Here is a 15741-nt window from a genome sequence, read left to right as displayed (position 1 = left end):
AAGGTGGTGTTAACCTTTAGCTTCTCGCAATTTGCCAGAGGTTGCATTCTACTATAGGGAGCCTTGTGCTTAGCAAACACTGTACCTTACCTCACTTTTGAAAAGTAGACATTTGTAGTTGTTCAATTCGGAAAGTAAAAGCCCTCTCTATTTGGCATTGCTGGTGAATGTCATCTGAACTGAAATCAACAGACATAGGATTGAGTCCTTGAAGATAAGTAAATATGATTTTCTGTTTGTCTGTCAGCTATTGACTGTACATTAAATAGATATCTGCCCTTTTGTCTGTCCGCTGTCCTCTTTTGGACAATTTTCTTTATTTGTGTGTATAAGTAAACCAAATCAATTTAAATAATGTTGGTAAAACGTTCCGGTTATGATCACCTGTAGTATCCACCTGGTTATTATACGGTGTTACTACAGTACATGGTACTGTGTTACTGTGAGTAAAATATAGATCTAAAAGTGGATACTGAAAAATGCATGTTCATTGCCTTCTCTCCCCAGGAGGACCAGCTATATACCTGGGCTACTTTCGGCCTGCCCTTCCACCTCTGGGTGCCCCCATGAGGGGCATACCCCAGGCCGCATCAAGGCCTTGAGGCCCCCTCCAGAGCCAGTTCAGGTATGTTATCAACACTGTTTTTGTTGTGTACCACCTCAAGCAGAGCTCCAGAGAAGAATGTTTGTTCAAACAGGATGACATTGAAAATGTTTTGCCACATTCAACTGAATGGAAAATTACTGTGAGTGCCTCAGGAGGATAACATATCTTTGTAGTCTTTTATTTGCTCTTAAGTTAACTAATACCCAGTCCCAGACAGGTTTTGATACAATACTGTCCTCTTGTGGTTATATTTTATATATTTTGTATAATGACAGAGCATGGAGATATCACTCCTGTTCTTCCAACAGAGGTCAGGCTTGTCCTATAATAACTATACAGGTTTCAGAAGTATTCACCCACTTTGAATTTTTTCAAAATGTTGTGTAATTACAAAATGGGATTGCTATAGATTTAATTGTGTTTTCTTTTTGCAATTATTCATCACAAAATAATCCATGATGTCAAGGTAAAAAGAAAGTTCTACAAATGTTTATCAATGAATGTAAATTAAATAACTAAAATATAGTTGTTGCATAAGTATTCACCCCCTTTGTTTAGATAAGCCTAAATTAGTTCAGGAGTAAAATATGTCGGAACAAATCACATAATAAGTTACATGGACTCTGTGCGAAATCATAGGGATCGACATTATTTTCTAATGACTACCCAATCCTCTGTCCTCCATACTGAGCTACCAGACGCTGGACTTGACACTTCTATAAATTTGCTTATCCCAGCATGCATGCACCTAATAAGAAAATGAATGTAAAACCTGTTAAATTATTAACCATGAAACAAAGATAAATAATGATTGTAAAAAGCTTTGGATCACCTACGCCCTCGTCATTCATTGAATCAGATGTCCCATTCATCACAAAACCCACTGATATTGCCAACTACTTTAATTATTTTTTTAATTGGCAAGATTAGCAAACTTAGGCATGACATGCCAGCAACAAGGCCAAGTATCAGACCAAATTATGAAAGACAAGCATTGTAATTTTGAATTCCATAAAGTAAGTGTGGAAGAGGTGAAAAAGGTGAAACAATTATTGTTGTCTATCAACAATGACAAGCCACCAGGGTCTGACAACCTGGATTGAAAAGTACTGGGGAAAATAGCGGACGATATTGCCAGTCCTATTTGCCATATTTTCAATTAAAGCCTACTAGCAAGTGTGTGCCCTCCGGCCTGGAGGGAAGAAAAATGTATTCCCTTACCTAAGGATAATAAAAACCCTTTTACTGGCTCAAATAGTTGACCAATCAGCCTGTTACCTACTTTGTAAACTATTGGGAAAATTGTGTTTTACCGGATACATGATCGGCCTCTAGGTCACTTAGATCGGCCTCTAGGTCACCAGGCTGCTTGATATGGGGGCACACCTGTCACCATCATTACGCGCATCAGCGCATAATGACACTTACCTGGACTCCATCACCTCCTTGATTACCTACCACTTTGGTTTCTTCCCCAGGCGTCATTGTTTCTGTTTCATGTCTGTGTTGTTCGGGATTCTTGTTTTGTATTATGTTTTGTTTATTGATAATTTATTCACTCCCTGAACTTGCTTCATGACTCCCAGCGCACACGTTACAATATAATTATATTTTACAGTAAACAAATTGACGACAAACTTTCAGCACCCGTTATAGGGAAGGACATTGAACAAGCACAGCACTATGACTGTTGATTGACCGATAGAAATAGATAAAACGATTGTGGGGCTGTTTGCCTTAGCAGCAGCTAATGGGGATCCATAATAAATACCATGAGGCCGTGGTGACAGAGTTCAATGGCTGTGATAGAAGAAAACTGAGAATGCATCAACAACATTGTAGTTACTCCACAATAATGACCTAAATGAAAAGTGTCTTGTAGGCACTAAAGTTATACTGCAAGGAAATACTGCAAAGAAATAAACTTAATGTCCTAAATGCAAAGCCTTATGTTTGGGGCAATCCAACACAACACTTCACTTACTAACTGCCTCTGTCACACCCTGACCATAGTTTACTTTGTATGTTTCTATGTTTTGGTTGGTCAGTGTGTGATCTGAGTGGGCATTCTTTGTTGGATGTCTTGTTTGTCTATTTCTATGTCTGGCCTGATATGGTTTTCAATCAGAGGCAGGTGTTAGTCATTGTCTCTGATTGGGAACCATATTTAGGTAGCCTGGGTTTCACTGTGTGTTTGTGGGTGATTGTTCCTGTCTCTGTGTTTTGCACCAGATAGGACTGTTTTAGGTTTTCGCACGTTTGTTGTTTTGTTAGTTTATTCGTGTACAGTTTCTTTATTAAAGTAAAATGAATAGCAACCAGGCTGCATTTTGGTCCGCTCCTCCTTCTACAGACGAAAGCCGTGACAGAATCACCCACCACAACAGGACCAAGCGGCGTGGTAACAGGCAACAGCAGCAGCAGGAGAAGCGTGACAAGACTTTCTGGACTTGGGAGGAAATCCTCGACGGGAGAGGACCCTGGGCTAAACCAGTGGAGTGTAGACGCCCCAAGGTGCAGCAAGAGAAGGAATGGACATGGGAGGACGAACTGGACTGTGAAGGACCCTGGTCTCAGCCTGGAGAAAATTGCCGCCGCAAAGAAGAACTGGAGGCGGGGAAAGCGGAGAGGCGCAGGTATGAGGAGGCAGCACGGCGAAGCGGATGGAAGCCCGAGAGTCAGCCCCAAAAATGTCTTGGGGGGGCTCACAGGGAGTATGGCGACGCTAGGTATGAGACCTACGCCAACTTCCTGTGGTTACCGGGGGGCTAGAGAGACCCGGGCAGGCACCGTGTTATGCAGTGGTGTGCACGGTGTCCCCAGTGTGGGTGCATAGCCCGATGCGGTATATTCCAGCTCCGCGTATCGGCCGGGCTAGATTGAGCGTCGAGCCAAATGCCATGAAGCCGGCTCTACGCATCTGGTCCCCAGTGCGTCTCCTTGGGCCGGCTTACATGGCACCAGCCTTGCGCACGGTGTCCCCGGTTTGCCTGCATAGCCCAGTGCGGGCTATTCCACCTTGCACTGGCAGAGGGACCGGGAGTATTCAACCAGGTAAGGTTGGGCAGGCTCGGTGCTCAAGAGCTCCAGTGCGGTCCGGTCTACCCAGTGCCGCCTCCACACACCAGCCCTCCGGTGGCAGCTCCCCGCACCAGGCTTCCTGTGCGTGTCCTCGGCCCAGTACCACCAGTGCCAGCACCACGCATCAGGCCGACAGTGCACCTCACCTCTCCAGCGCTGCCGGAGCCTTCCTCCTCTCCTGCCCTGCCAGAGTCTCCCGCCTGTTCAGCGCTGCCTGAGCCTTCCTCCTCTACAGCGCTGTCAGAGTCTCCCGCCTGTTCAGCGCAGCCAGAGCCTTCCTCCTCTCCTGTGCTGCTGGAGTCTCCCGCCTGTTTAGCGCTGCCAGAGCCTTCCGCCTCTACAGCGTTGCCGGAGTCTCCTGCCTGTTTAGCGCGGCCAGAGCTGCCAGCCTGCATGGAGCAGCCAGAGCTGCCAGTCTGCATGGAGCAGCCAGAGCTGCCAGCCTGCATGGAGCAGCAAGAGCTGTCAGTCTGCATGGAACAGTCAGAGCTGTCAGTCTTCATGGAAAAGCCAGAGCTGCTAGTCTGCATGGAGCAGCCAGAGCTGCCAGTCTGCAAGGAGCTGTCATTCTGCAAGGAGCTACCAGTCTGCAAGGAGCTACCAGTCTGCAAGGAGCTACCAGTCTGCAAGGAGCTGCCAGTCTGCAAGGAGCTGCCAGTCTGCAAGGAAGTGTCAGTCTGCAAGGAGCTGACAGTCTGCAAGGAGCTGACAGTCTGCAAGGAGCTGCCAAAGCTGCCAGTCTGCATGGAGCAGCCAGAGCTGCCAGTCTGCAAGAAGCCACCAGAGCTGTCAGTCTGCATGGAGCAGCCAGAGCCGCCAGTCAGCATGGAGCAGCCAGAGCCGCCAGTCAGCATGGAGCAGCCAGAACTGCCAGTCAGCATGGAGCAGCCAGAGCTGCCAGTCAGCATGGAGCAGCCAGAGCTGTCAGTCTGCCAGGATCCGCCAGTCAGCCAGACTCTTCCAGATCCGCCAGTCAGCCAGACTCTTCCAGATCCGCCAGTCTGCCAGACTCTTCCAGATCTGCCAGTCAGCCAAACTCTTCCAGATCTGCCAGTCAGCCAGACTCTTCCAGATCCGCCAGTCAGCCAGACTCTTCCAGATCCGCCGTCAGCCAGACTCTTCCAGATCCGCCAGTCAGCCAGGATCTGCCAGAGCCTTCCTCCCCTCCTGCGCTGCCGGAGTCTCCCGCCTGTCCGGCGCTGCTGACGGAGTCTCCCGCCTGTCCGGCGCTGCTGCCGGACTCTCCCGCCTGTCCGGCGCTGCTGCCGGACTCTCCCGCCTGTCCGGCGCTGCTGCCGGAGTCTGAAGAGCCCTTCTGTCCTGAGCTGCCCCTCTGTCCCGAGCTGCCACCCCGGTCCCGAGCTGCCCCTCTGTCCCGAGCTGCCCCTCAGTCCAGTATTATTAAGTAGGGTTGCCGTGGCTAGGAGGTCACGGAAGCGGACAAAGTGGGGGACTAAGACTACGGTAAAGTGGGGGCCACGTCCAGCACCAGAGCCGCCACCGCGGACAGATGCCCACCCAGACCCTCCCCGATAGGTTCAGGTTTTGCGGCCGGAGTCCGCGCCTTGGGGGTGGTGGTACTGTCACACCCTGACCATAGTTTACTTTGTATGTTTCTATGTTTTGGTTGGTCAGGGTGTGATCTGAGTGGGCATTCTATGTTGGATGTCTTGTTTGTCTATTTCTATGTCTGGCCCGATATGGTTCTCAATCAGAGGCAGTTGTTAGTCATTGTCTCTGATTGGGAACCATATTTAGGTAGCCTGGGTTTCACTGTGTGTTTGTGGGTGATTGTTCCTGTCTCTGTGTTTTGCACCAGATAGGACTGTTTTAGGTTTTCGCACGTTTGTTGTTTTGTTAGTTTATTCGTGTACAGTTTCTTTATTAAAGTAAAATGAATAACAACCACGCTGCATTTTGGTCCGCTCCTCCTTCTGCAGACGAAAGCCGTGACAGCCTCCTTATTTCCAAGCATGGTGGTGGCTGCATCATGTTATGGGTATGCTTGACATTGGCATAGACAGGAGTTTTTCAGGATAAAAAGAAATGGAATGGAGTTGAGCACAAGTAAAATCCTAGAGTAAAACCTGCTTCAGTCTGCTTTACACCAGACACCGGGAGAGGCATTCGCCTTTCAGCAGGACAATAACCTACAACACAAAGCCAAATCTATACTGGAGTTGTGTACCAAGAAGACAGTGAATGTTCCTGAGTGGCCAAGTTATCATTTTGACTTGAATCTGCTTGAAAATCCATGGCCAGATGTGAAAATTGCTATCCAGCCATGAACCCCAACACTGTGACAGAGCTTGAAGAACTTTGAAAAGAATATGACTATCTAATGAAAGTATATTAGTGCTTCATTCATTATTTGTGTAGGCCGTTGACTATATATATATATATATATATATATGACTATATATATATATATTAATCCCATTTAGCAACACAGTAAAATGTGAATAATTCCAAGATTGGTAGGTCATTGTCAGAAGAAGGTCAATTACTGATATGCTGTTGAGCTTTTTAGCTTGTAATGGTATCCTGAACTTCACTTAAAAAATATTTGAACTGTAAGCTCAACACAAACTGCAGAGTAACTATAGACATGGCTGGAATATGTGCATCTAACTCTGGGCTCTGCACTCTTCACAAGGCCTCTTTGGAGCTCATTGAGACTTTGATCGTCTTGCGGGTTAAATCTTCGAAGAGTCTCCCCATCTCTGTTCTATCTACCCAGGAGCTACAAGAATGGAGTCTAGACATGTGGCCTTCCCTGATCCTGACCTTACCCTCAACTTACAATGGTCCAAACCCCTGCAACCAAACACGCTCAGTTGTGGGTGTTTACCCTTTTCACTCAGGGTTTGGCGTGTCACATCCACTAGGTTTTAGGTCTGAGAAATTATTCAAAATATAGCATGTGGTATACTAGGCCTAGGAAGCACATTCCTTGAAAAGTGTTAATGTAATCCTCCTTGACACTTTACATCCTTCAAGAAGGGCTTCAAAACATCACTTCATGGAATATTAATATGTACAATGTTTTGTATTTTTTATTGCTGCTGCTGGAAGAGTGGGTCTGACATTATTTTTTCCTGACAGAATTCATCAAAGTCAGGGAATCTGTCACAAGAAGATAATGGCAGTGATATTCCAGGGCTGGAGCGGAGCATCAATGACTTGAGGATAAAGATTGCAGCACTGGAAATCCAGCATGCATCTCTGGAGATGGAGGTCCACTCTAAGGAGAGTGGGGATAGGGACAATACTGTGGGCTTAGGGGGTGTCATTCACACATGGAAGAAGAGGATGGAGGTTTCCGTATAGACATATCACCTGTGAAGGAGGGATTTAGATTTGAAGTGCCTTTCAAGGGAGGGTCAATCCCCTCCTCAGCCTCTGTCCCACTGATCTCCCCAACAGCAGCAGCAGAGTGGTACCCAGCCACCACCTCCCCCCACCCCAGATATACCCCCTCCTCTTCTTCCTCCTCCCCCTCATCCTCTACTTCAGCTCTCTGGAGGGCCACCACCACCCCCTCTCTCTGGTGGGGCTGGTCCTCCTCCTCCACCCCTTCCTCCTCCTTTACCTGGTATGTGCAGACCCTGTCCCCCACCTCCACCCCCTCCCCTGCAGAGCTTTGGACCTCCACCTCCATCCACTCTACCAGGTAAGGGCCCCCCTCCTCCGCCCACACCCCCCAGCAGTGGATCTTCATCTACCCCAGGCTTTGGCCCTCCTCCCCCTCCCGGAGGTTTCATGGCCTCCATAGCCCAGGAGGCTGGCCCCCAGAAGCCCCCCATCGAGCCCCCCAAGCCCATGAAGCCTCTCTACTGGACCAGGATCCAGCTGCATTCTAAAAAGTAATTACTAGTCCACTTTAGTCCAATCACTTTAGATATACACTGAGTGTACAAAACGTTACATTGCCAAACATTACATTTGCCTTCAGAATAGCCTCAATTTGTCAGGGAATGTCATTCCACAGGGATGCTGGCCCATGTTGACTCCAATGCTTCCCACAGTTGTGTCAAGTTGACTGGATGTCCTTTGGGTGGTGGGCCATTCTTGATACACACAGGAAACTGCTAAGCATCAAAAACCCAGCAACGTTGCAGTTCTTGACACAAACCGGTGCGCCTAGCACCTACTACGATTGAAATTCAAAGGCACTGAAATCATTTGTCTTTCCTATTCACCCTCTGAATGGCACAGATATAGTACACAGTCCATGTCTCAATTGTCTCAAGGCTTAAAAATAATTATTTAACCTGTCTCCTCCGCTTCATTTACACTGATTGAAGTGGATTTAACAAGTGACGTCAATAAGGGATCATAGCTTTCACCTGGATTCACCTAGTCAAGGAAAGAGGAGGTGTTCTTAATGTTTTGTATAGCCAGTGTATGTGTTTATCCATAGTTACCTGTTTAGCGATATGAGAAAACCATCAACATAACTCATGAATGAGAATGCAAAAGGTAGAGATGGATCATTGACATTTATGGAGGCTTTCCTTACCAAACTATAGAAGGGGTTTTCTGCTGAAGATAAAGATCAGCCATGTTATAGAGATGGGAACCCAGTGTAAAATGAGAGAAAGATGTGGGAAAAGAGTGTGATGAGATGGCGTTTGAGTTGAAACGGGTGTTGTGATGTGCTTTGGTACTGATGTACTTGACTTCACACATAAAGATGTCATGCATGCTATAATACTGTAGTACTGTGACATGTCAGAAAATAAGTCCACCTTATAATAACCAGTGGACATAGTGATGGGTTTCTATGAAGTTTTTGGAAATGTAATGTACTGTACAGTAGTTGTCTGAAGAGGTACTGTGGTACTGCTCTCTGTATTCAAGGGCTTGGTAAAGCACAACATGTCAGACATTTTGAATTGTAAGTTTGAGGTACACTCTTAGAAAAAAGGGTTCCAAAATTATTCTTTGGCTTTCCCGATTGGGGAACCCATTTTGGTTCCAGGTAGAACCCTCTGTGGAAAGGGTTTTATATGGAAGCCAAAACTGTTCTACCTGGAACCAAACAGGGTTCTTCAAAGGGTTCTCTTATGGGGACAGCCGAAGAACCCTTTTAGGTTCTAGATAGCACCTTTTTCTCTAAGAATGCATACATCAACAGGATAAAGATCCAATGATAGAAATGTAATGCAGATCTCTCTGTCTTCTACTTGAGGGATGCGAGTGGTTCTATGGTCTGGGAGAAGATCGAGGAGCCATCAGTGGATTTTGATGAGTTTGTCGAGTTATTCTCCAAAAGTTCTATGAAGGAGAAGACTCCAATATCAGACACCATCACCATGTCCAAGGCCAAACAGGTACTGTACATTCTGTGTGCGTACGTTTGTCTGTCTGTCCCTTGCCTGTCTTTGGTCCCATCCCTCTCTCTGTATCTTGCTGTCCCTCTCTCCGTCACTCTAGTCCCTTGCCTGTGAATGACATGAGGAAGTGATGTACCGTAGCCAGACAGTGATTATGTGGTGTGGGGTCTGGCTCCCCCTGGCTTCTAGGCCCAGTAAGGTGCAGAGCCAGTGAGTGGCGTGTGGCGAATAAACCCACACAGATGACAAGGAGACGCTGTGGCAGGCCAGTCGGTCATGTGGTTCCTCTCCTGAGACTGCTGCTCTGTGGCTCTGACCTAATAGTCTTACATAGCTTCCCATCCTAAGTTTCTACTGTCCTTTTCTGTCAGCCACTGATCAAAAAGAATTTGATAGATTTAAGTACCATGGTAGAACACTAGCCGAGTATTTCAGCTCTAAGTGGTCACAGAAAGGGAGGATATTAAAGAGGGGTTAGTAGAGTATTGGGACAGAGCCTTGTGTGTGCTCTTCCCTCTAGAGGGACTACCTCTGAGTATTCAGAGGTATACAGACAAACTTGAATGAATGGCGAAGAGCAGAAACCCATGCTGATTCACTTGTCATACTCTCTCAGTCAGAGCTGCAGTGAAGAGCATACACTATATATAGAAAGTACACTACCGGTCAAAAGTTTTAGAACACCTACTCATTCAAGACTTTTCTTTATTTTGACTATTTTCTACATTGTTGAATAATAGTGAAGACATCAAAACTATGAAATAACACATATGAAATCATCTAGCAACCAAAAATGTGTAAAACAAATCAACATATTTTATACTTGAGATTCTTCAAAGTAGCAACTTTGCCTTGATGACAGCTTTGCACATTCTTGGCACTCTCAACCTGCAATGCTTTTCAAACAGCTTTGAAGGAGTTCCCACATATGCTGAGCACTTGTTGGCTACTTTTCCTTCACTCTGTGGTCTGACTCATCCCAAACAATCTGAATTTGGGAATTGTGGAGGCCAAGTCATCTGATGCAGCCCTCCACCACTATCCTTTTTGATAAAGTAGCCCTTACACAGCCTGGAGGTGTGTTGCGTCATTGTCCAATTGAAAAACAAATTACAGTCCCACTAAGCCCAAACCAGATGGGATGGCATATCGCTGCAGAATGATGTGGTAGCCATGCTGGTTAATAATGCCTTGAATTCTAAATAAATCACAGACAGTGTGACCAGTAAAGCACCCCCACACCATAAAACTTCCCCCTCCATGCTCTACGGTGGGAAATACACATGCAGAGATCATCCATTCACCCACACCACATCTCACAAGGACACGGCGGTTGGAACTGAAAAATCTTCAATTTGGACTCCAGACCCAAGGACAAATTTCTATCGGTCTAATGTCCTTTTCTTGCCAAAGTATGGACTAAGTCTTTTACCAAATTGGGCTATCTTCTGTCCTTGCCTTGGCTCAAACGCAATTAGAAAGCAAGAAACTCCACAAATTAACTTTTAACGAGGCACACCTGTTAAGTGAAATGCATTCCAGTTGACAACAACATGAAGCTGGATGAGAGAATGCCAAGAATGTGCAAAGCTGTCATCAAGGCAAAGTGGCTACTTTGAAGAATCTCAAGTATAAAATATTGTGGGAGAGAAGAGAGTGCTGGAAGGATCTATGAACAATAGAGAAAGAGACAATAGAGATTGGCTGGATTTACCGTGTATGAGTTGGACTGTTTTGGACTTACCTGTTGGCGTTTGGACCTGGACCTACCGAGAACCCGATTCGTGTACCGAACCCTGCTATCCTTGACCTCGCCTACGGCCTGGGTGGACCAGGACGGAGAAACAAACACACAGGTAATGTCCTGTTCGAAAGAACTCTCATTCTTGGGTGATTTGGTGACAGTTTACCACTTAGTTTGTGACAAACGCTCCTAACCTTGAAGAGGTTTGCTTAAATCTATCAAATTTGTAGTTTTGATGTCTTCACTATTATTCTACAATGTTAAAACAGTAAAGATAAAGAAAAACTCTTGAATGAGTAGGTGTTCTAAAACTTTTGACCAGTAGTGTATGTGTACACCCATTCAAAGTATTTCAGCCACACCCGTTGCTGACAGGTGTATAATATCAAGCACACAGCCATTCAATCTCCATAGACAATCTTTCGCAGTAGAAGGGCCTTACTGAAGAACTCAGTGACTTTCAATGTGACACCGTCATAGGAAGCCACTTTTCCCAAAAAATTCTGCCCAGCTTGAGCATCCCCGGTCAACTGTTATTAAGTGCTGTTATTGTGTTGTGGAATGTCTAGGAGCAACAACGGCTCAGCCATGAAGTGGTATGCCACACAAGCTCACAGAACGGGACTGCCAAGTGCTGAAGCGCGTAACAATATTCTGTCCTCTGTTGCAACACTCACTATTTAGTTCTAAACTGCCTCTGGAAGCAACGTCAGCACAATCCATCAAATGGGCTTCCATGGCCTTGCAGCTACACACAAGCCTAAAATCACCATGTGCAATGCCAAACGCCGAATGGAGTGGTGTAAAGCTCACCGCCTTTGGACTCTAAAGCAGTTGAAACTTGTTCTCTGGAGTGAAGAATCACGCTTCACCATCTGGCAGTCCGATGGACAAATTTGAGTTTGGCAGAAGCCAGGGGAACTTTACCTGCCCGAATGCATAGTGCCAACTGTAAAGTTTGGTGGAGGAGGAATAAGGGTCTGGGGCTGTTTTTTCATGGTTCGGGCTAGGCCCCTTAGTTCCAGTGAATGGTAATCTTAACACAGCTTACAATGACATTCTAAATGATTCTGTCCTTCCAACTTTGTGGCAACAGTTTGGGGAAGGCCCTTTCCTGTTTTCAGCATGACATAGCGAGGTCCACTGTCATGACTTCCACTGAAGTCGGCTCCTCTCCTTGTTTGGGGGGCGTTTGGCGATCGACGTCACCGTCTTTCTAGTCATCACCGCTCCATTTTTCATATATCCATTTGTCTTGCCTTGTTTCCATACACACCTGGTTTTCATTTCCCCAATCAATCTAATTGTATTTAACCCTAAGTTTCCCATCATGTTTTGTGTGTAATTTTTTCATGTCATGTGGTGTTAGTTCACTCGCTTTATTTTTTTATGTTCCGTTTTTGGAGCGTGTTTGATTGATGTTGTGATCTCGTTTTTTTGGAACTAATAAAAGTGAGCCTGTTCATTATGCTTTGCTCTCCTGCACCGGACTTCGCCTCCATTGACACACCATTGACAGAATGACACACCTCCAATGGAGTCGCAGGAGCAGGTACCCTGGTTAGAGGAGCGCGTCCAGGAACATTCGGCCATGTTACATCATCTTGGTGCCATGATGGATCACATTGTCCAGACCATGGACCGCTGGGAGAGACAGGAAGTCTCTCCAGTGCCTCGACCAGCACAAACCGGGGTTGTCTCCACCCGTTCCATCCGGAGAGAATTCCAGTGGGATACGTCTTTCCCTTCCCAGGGAGTATGATGGAACGGCAGCACAGTGCCAGGGGTTCTTGTTACAACTGGACCTCTACCTGGCCACTGTGCACCCAACTCCCTCAGGAGGGGAGAGAGTGACCGCCCTCTTCTCCTGCCTCACAGGAAGAGCGCTGGAGTGGTCAAACGCCGTGTGGAGAGAAGGAGACACGTGCCAGACCACTTCGAGGAGTTCACCCGTCGCTTCAGGGCCATCTTCGATCATCCACCTGAGGGCAGATCGGCAGGGGAGAGCCTCTTCCATTTGAGACAGTAGATGAGGAGCGCCCAGGACTTCACCCTGGAATTCCGGACCTTGGCCGCCGGAGCAGGCTGGAACGACAGGGCCCTCATCGACCATTATCGATGCAGCCTACGAGAGGATGTCCGACGTGAGCTGGCCTACAGGGATGCCACTATTTCCTTTGACCAACTGGTAGATTTGTCCGTCCGGTTGGATAACCTGCTGGTCACCCGCGGACGTCCAGAGGGGGCTCTGTCGGTTCCATTGTCCAGCACCCCCCGCTCCGGTGCCCATGGAGATAGGAGGGGCTGCTCATAAGGAGACTGGAGGAGCCATCACGTGCACCATCTGGTGCCGCAGAGGACACACTGCCTGTCGGTGCTGTGAAGTTCCTCTGGGAGTTGAGGCAACAGGCAGGGCACTCTGGCGTCACTCCAGGTGAGTTTGCACCACACTCCTCCAGAGTCCTCCAGAGTTTTCCCCACATTCCCAGCATAAGGCGCTCGTCGATTCAGGCACAGCTGGGAATGTTATCGACAGAGCATTAGCCATTAGGTTAGGGATCCCCATTTTTCCTATAGCTAGACCCTTCCCGGTACATGCTCTAGATAGTCGACCATTAGTATCCGGGCTAATCAAGGAGGACACCATATCCTTGGCCATGGTTATGCAGGGGAATCATGAGGAGAGAATCAGTCTCTTTCTCATTGACTCTCTTGTGTTTACTGTGGTACTACGCCTTCCTTGGTTGGCTCTGCATAACCCCACAATTTCCCGACAACAGAGGGCTCTCAGAAGAAGAAGAAGGATGGAGGTTTACGCCCGTGCATTGACTATAGAGGTCTCAATCAAATCACGGTGAGGTACAGTTACCCGCTACCTCTTACCGCCACGGCGATTGAGTCAATCCATGGGGCGCACTTAATCACGAAACTGGATCTCAGTAGTGCGTATAACCTGGTGCTAATCCGGGAGGGAGACGAGTGGAAGACAGCGTTCAGTACCACCACAGGGCATTATGAGTACCTCGTCATGCCATACAGGTTGATGAATGCTCCATCAGTTTTCCAGTCCTTTGTAGAAGAGATTTTCAGGGACCTGCACGGGCAGGGTGTAGTGTTGTATATCGATAACATTCTGATTTACTCCGCTACATGCACCGAGCATGTGTCCTTGGTGTGCAAGGTAGTTGGACCACTGTTGGAGCATGACTTGTACGTCAAGGCTGAGAAATGTCTGTTCTTTCAGTAGGCCGTCTCCTTCCTAGGGTATCGCATTTCCACATCAGGGGCGGAGATGGAGAGTGACCGCCGTGCAGCCGTCTGTAATTGGCTGACTCCCACCACGGTAAAGGAGGTGCAATGATTTTTAGGGTTTGCCAATTACTACCGGAGAGAGTAGAGAGAGTCAACCAGGATGTGGGCAGGTTTCTGCGGTCCTATTGCCAGGACCGGCCGGGGGAGTGGGCAGCATTTGTGCCCTGGGGCGAGATGGCGCAGAACTCGCTTCGCCACTCCTCCACTAACCTCTCCCCCTTTCAGTGCGTATTGGGGTACCAGCCGGTTCTGGCACCGTGGCATCAACGTCAGACCGAGACTCCTGCATTGGAAGACTGGTTTAGGCGCGCAGAGGAGACATGGGAGGCCGCCCGTTTCCATCTCCAGCGGGCCGCGCGTCGCCAGAAAGCCAGCGTGGACCGTCACCGCAGTGAGACCCGTAACCTGCCCCTCCGCCTGCCCTGCCGGAAGCTGGGTCCGCGTTTTGGGTCCGTGGTGGGGCCATTTAAAGTCCTGAGGAGGGTGAACGATGTATGTTATAGATTACAGCTTCCCTCTGATTATCATATTAACCCCTCGTTCCATGTGTCTCTCCTCAGGCCGGTGGTGGCTGGTCCACTCCAGGAATCTGTCCCTCCGCCCCCTTTGGACATCGAGGGGGCCCCGGCCTACATCGTTCGTTCCATCCTGGATTCGAGGCGTTGGGTGAGGGGCCTTCAGTACCTCGTGGAGTGGGAGGGGTATGAACCGGAGGAGAAGTGCTGGGTTCTGGTTGCAGATGTTTTGGATCCTGAACTGCGAAGGTGAAACTCCCGCAGTAATTCACATCAGGAAAATGTTTTGAATGGTCAATTTAGTGTAAATTAATAAAACAGTTCATGATTAGAGTGTTATTATATTCTCCAGGGTAATAGTTATTCTGTTGATCCTGTAAAAATGATATACAATGGGATATATCTTCACTATGAACACATCAGACAATATTATCTGCAGTGTAGTACCACCATTATGCACCCATAATTGCTCATGCTGTGTGTCTTTTAGCATTGAAATTAAATTATATCATGTCCACAGTGTGTTTGGAAACCGTTTAGCTAGATATATAGGCAGGAGTTCAGTGATGTAACTGACTCCATGTTCAATTATTGTATTTTTATCTCCACTGTGAGTTGTGTGATCTGGAGCACATCAAAGTGGTATGCCTGAGGCTGGGGTTTACTATCTACACTCACCACACAACCTTATTACCCAGCAGTCACTCGGCATACTCAGCCTGACTGTGGTCACAGGGAAAATCTACTGTAAACCATACAGGTGTACTATCTTAATGTAATCACTGTTGTCACTGACAATTGCCTTGAACAGCAGGAAATGCACACTTGTAGTGTATTCTAGGTTATAAAGGCTTCTAAAGTTTGTCATTTCCACTTTAAAATGTCAGACTTGATTTGTCCTAACTAAAAATGTCCTAACTAAAAATCAACCCCTACAAAAATGTCAATGAATTATAATCCACATTTTAATTCAAATGCACATGTTCTGTTGCGGCAGGATTATTTTCATGTTATGATCAACTGGTCAAATTAAGATCGAACATCTGTACTTTATATGATACTGTCCATGGCTGTTGGCTTATTAATATACAGTATATGTCACGGCCATCATAAGGAGGAGACCAAGGTGCAGCGTGGTGTGCG

General features: G+C 47.1%; 1 pseudogene; it reads left to right on the top strand.

The window, feature by feature from the left end:
* The window catches only part of LOC135511392 (formin-2-like), a 61679-nt pseudogene that overhangs the window by 12063 nt on the left and 33875 nt on the right, over positions 1-15741 (top strand).

Source organism: Oncorhynchus masou, chromosome 24 (genome assembly GCF_036934945.1).
Source record: "Oncorhynchus masou masou isolate Uvic2021 chromosome 24, UVic_Omas_1.1, whole genome shotgun sequence".
Lineage (NCBI taxonomy): Eukaryota > Metazoa > Chordata > Actinopteri > Salmoniformes > Salmonidae > Oncorhynchus > Oncorhynchus masou.
Note: the sequence above shows the minus strand (reverse complement) of the source record. Positions and strands in the feature narration are given on the sequence as shown.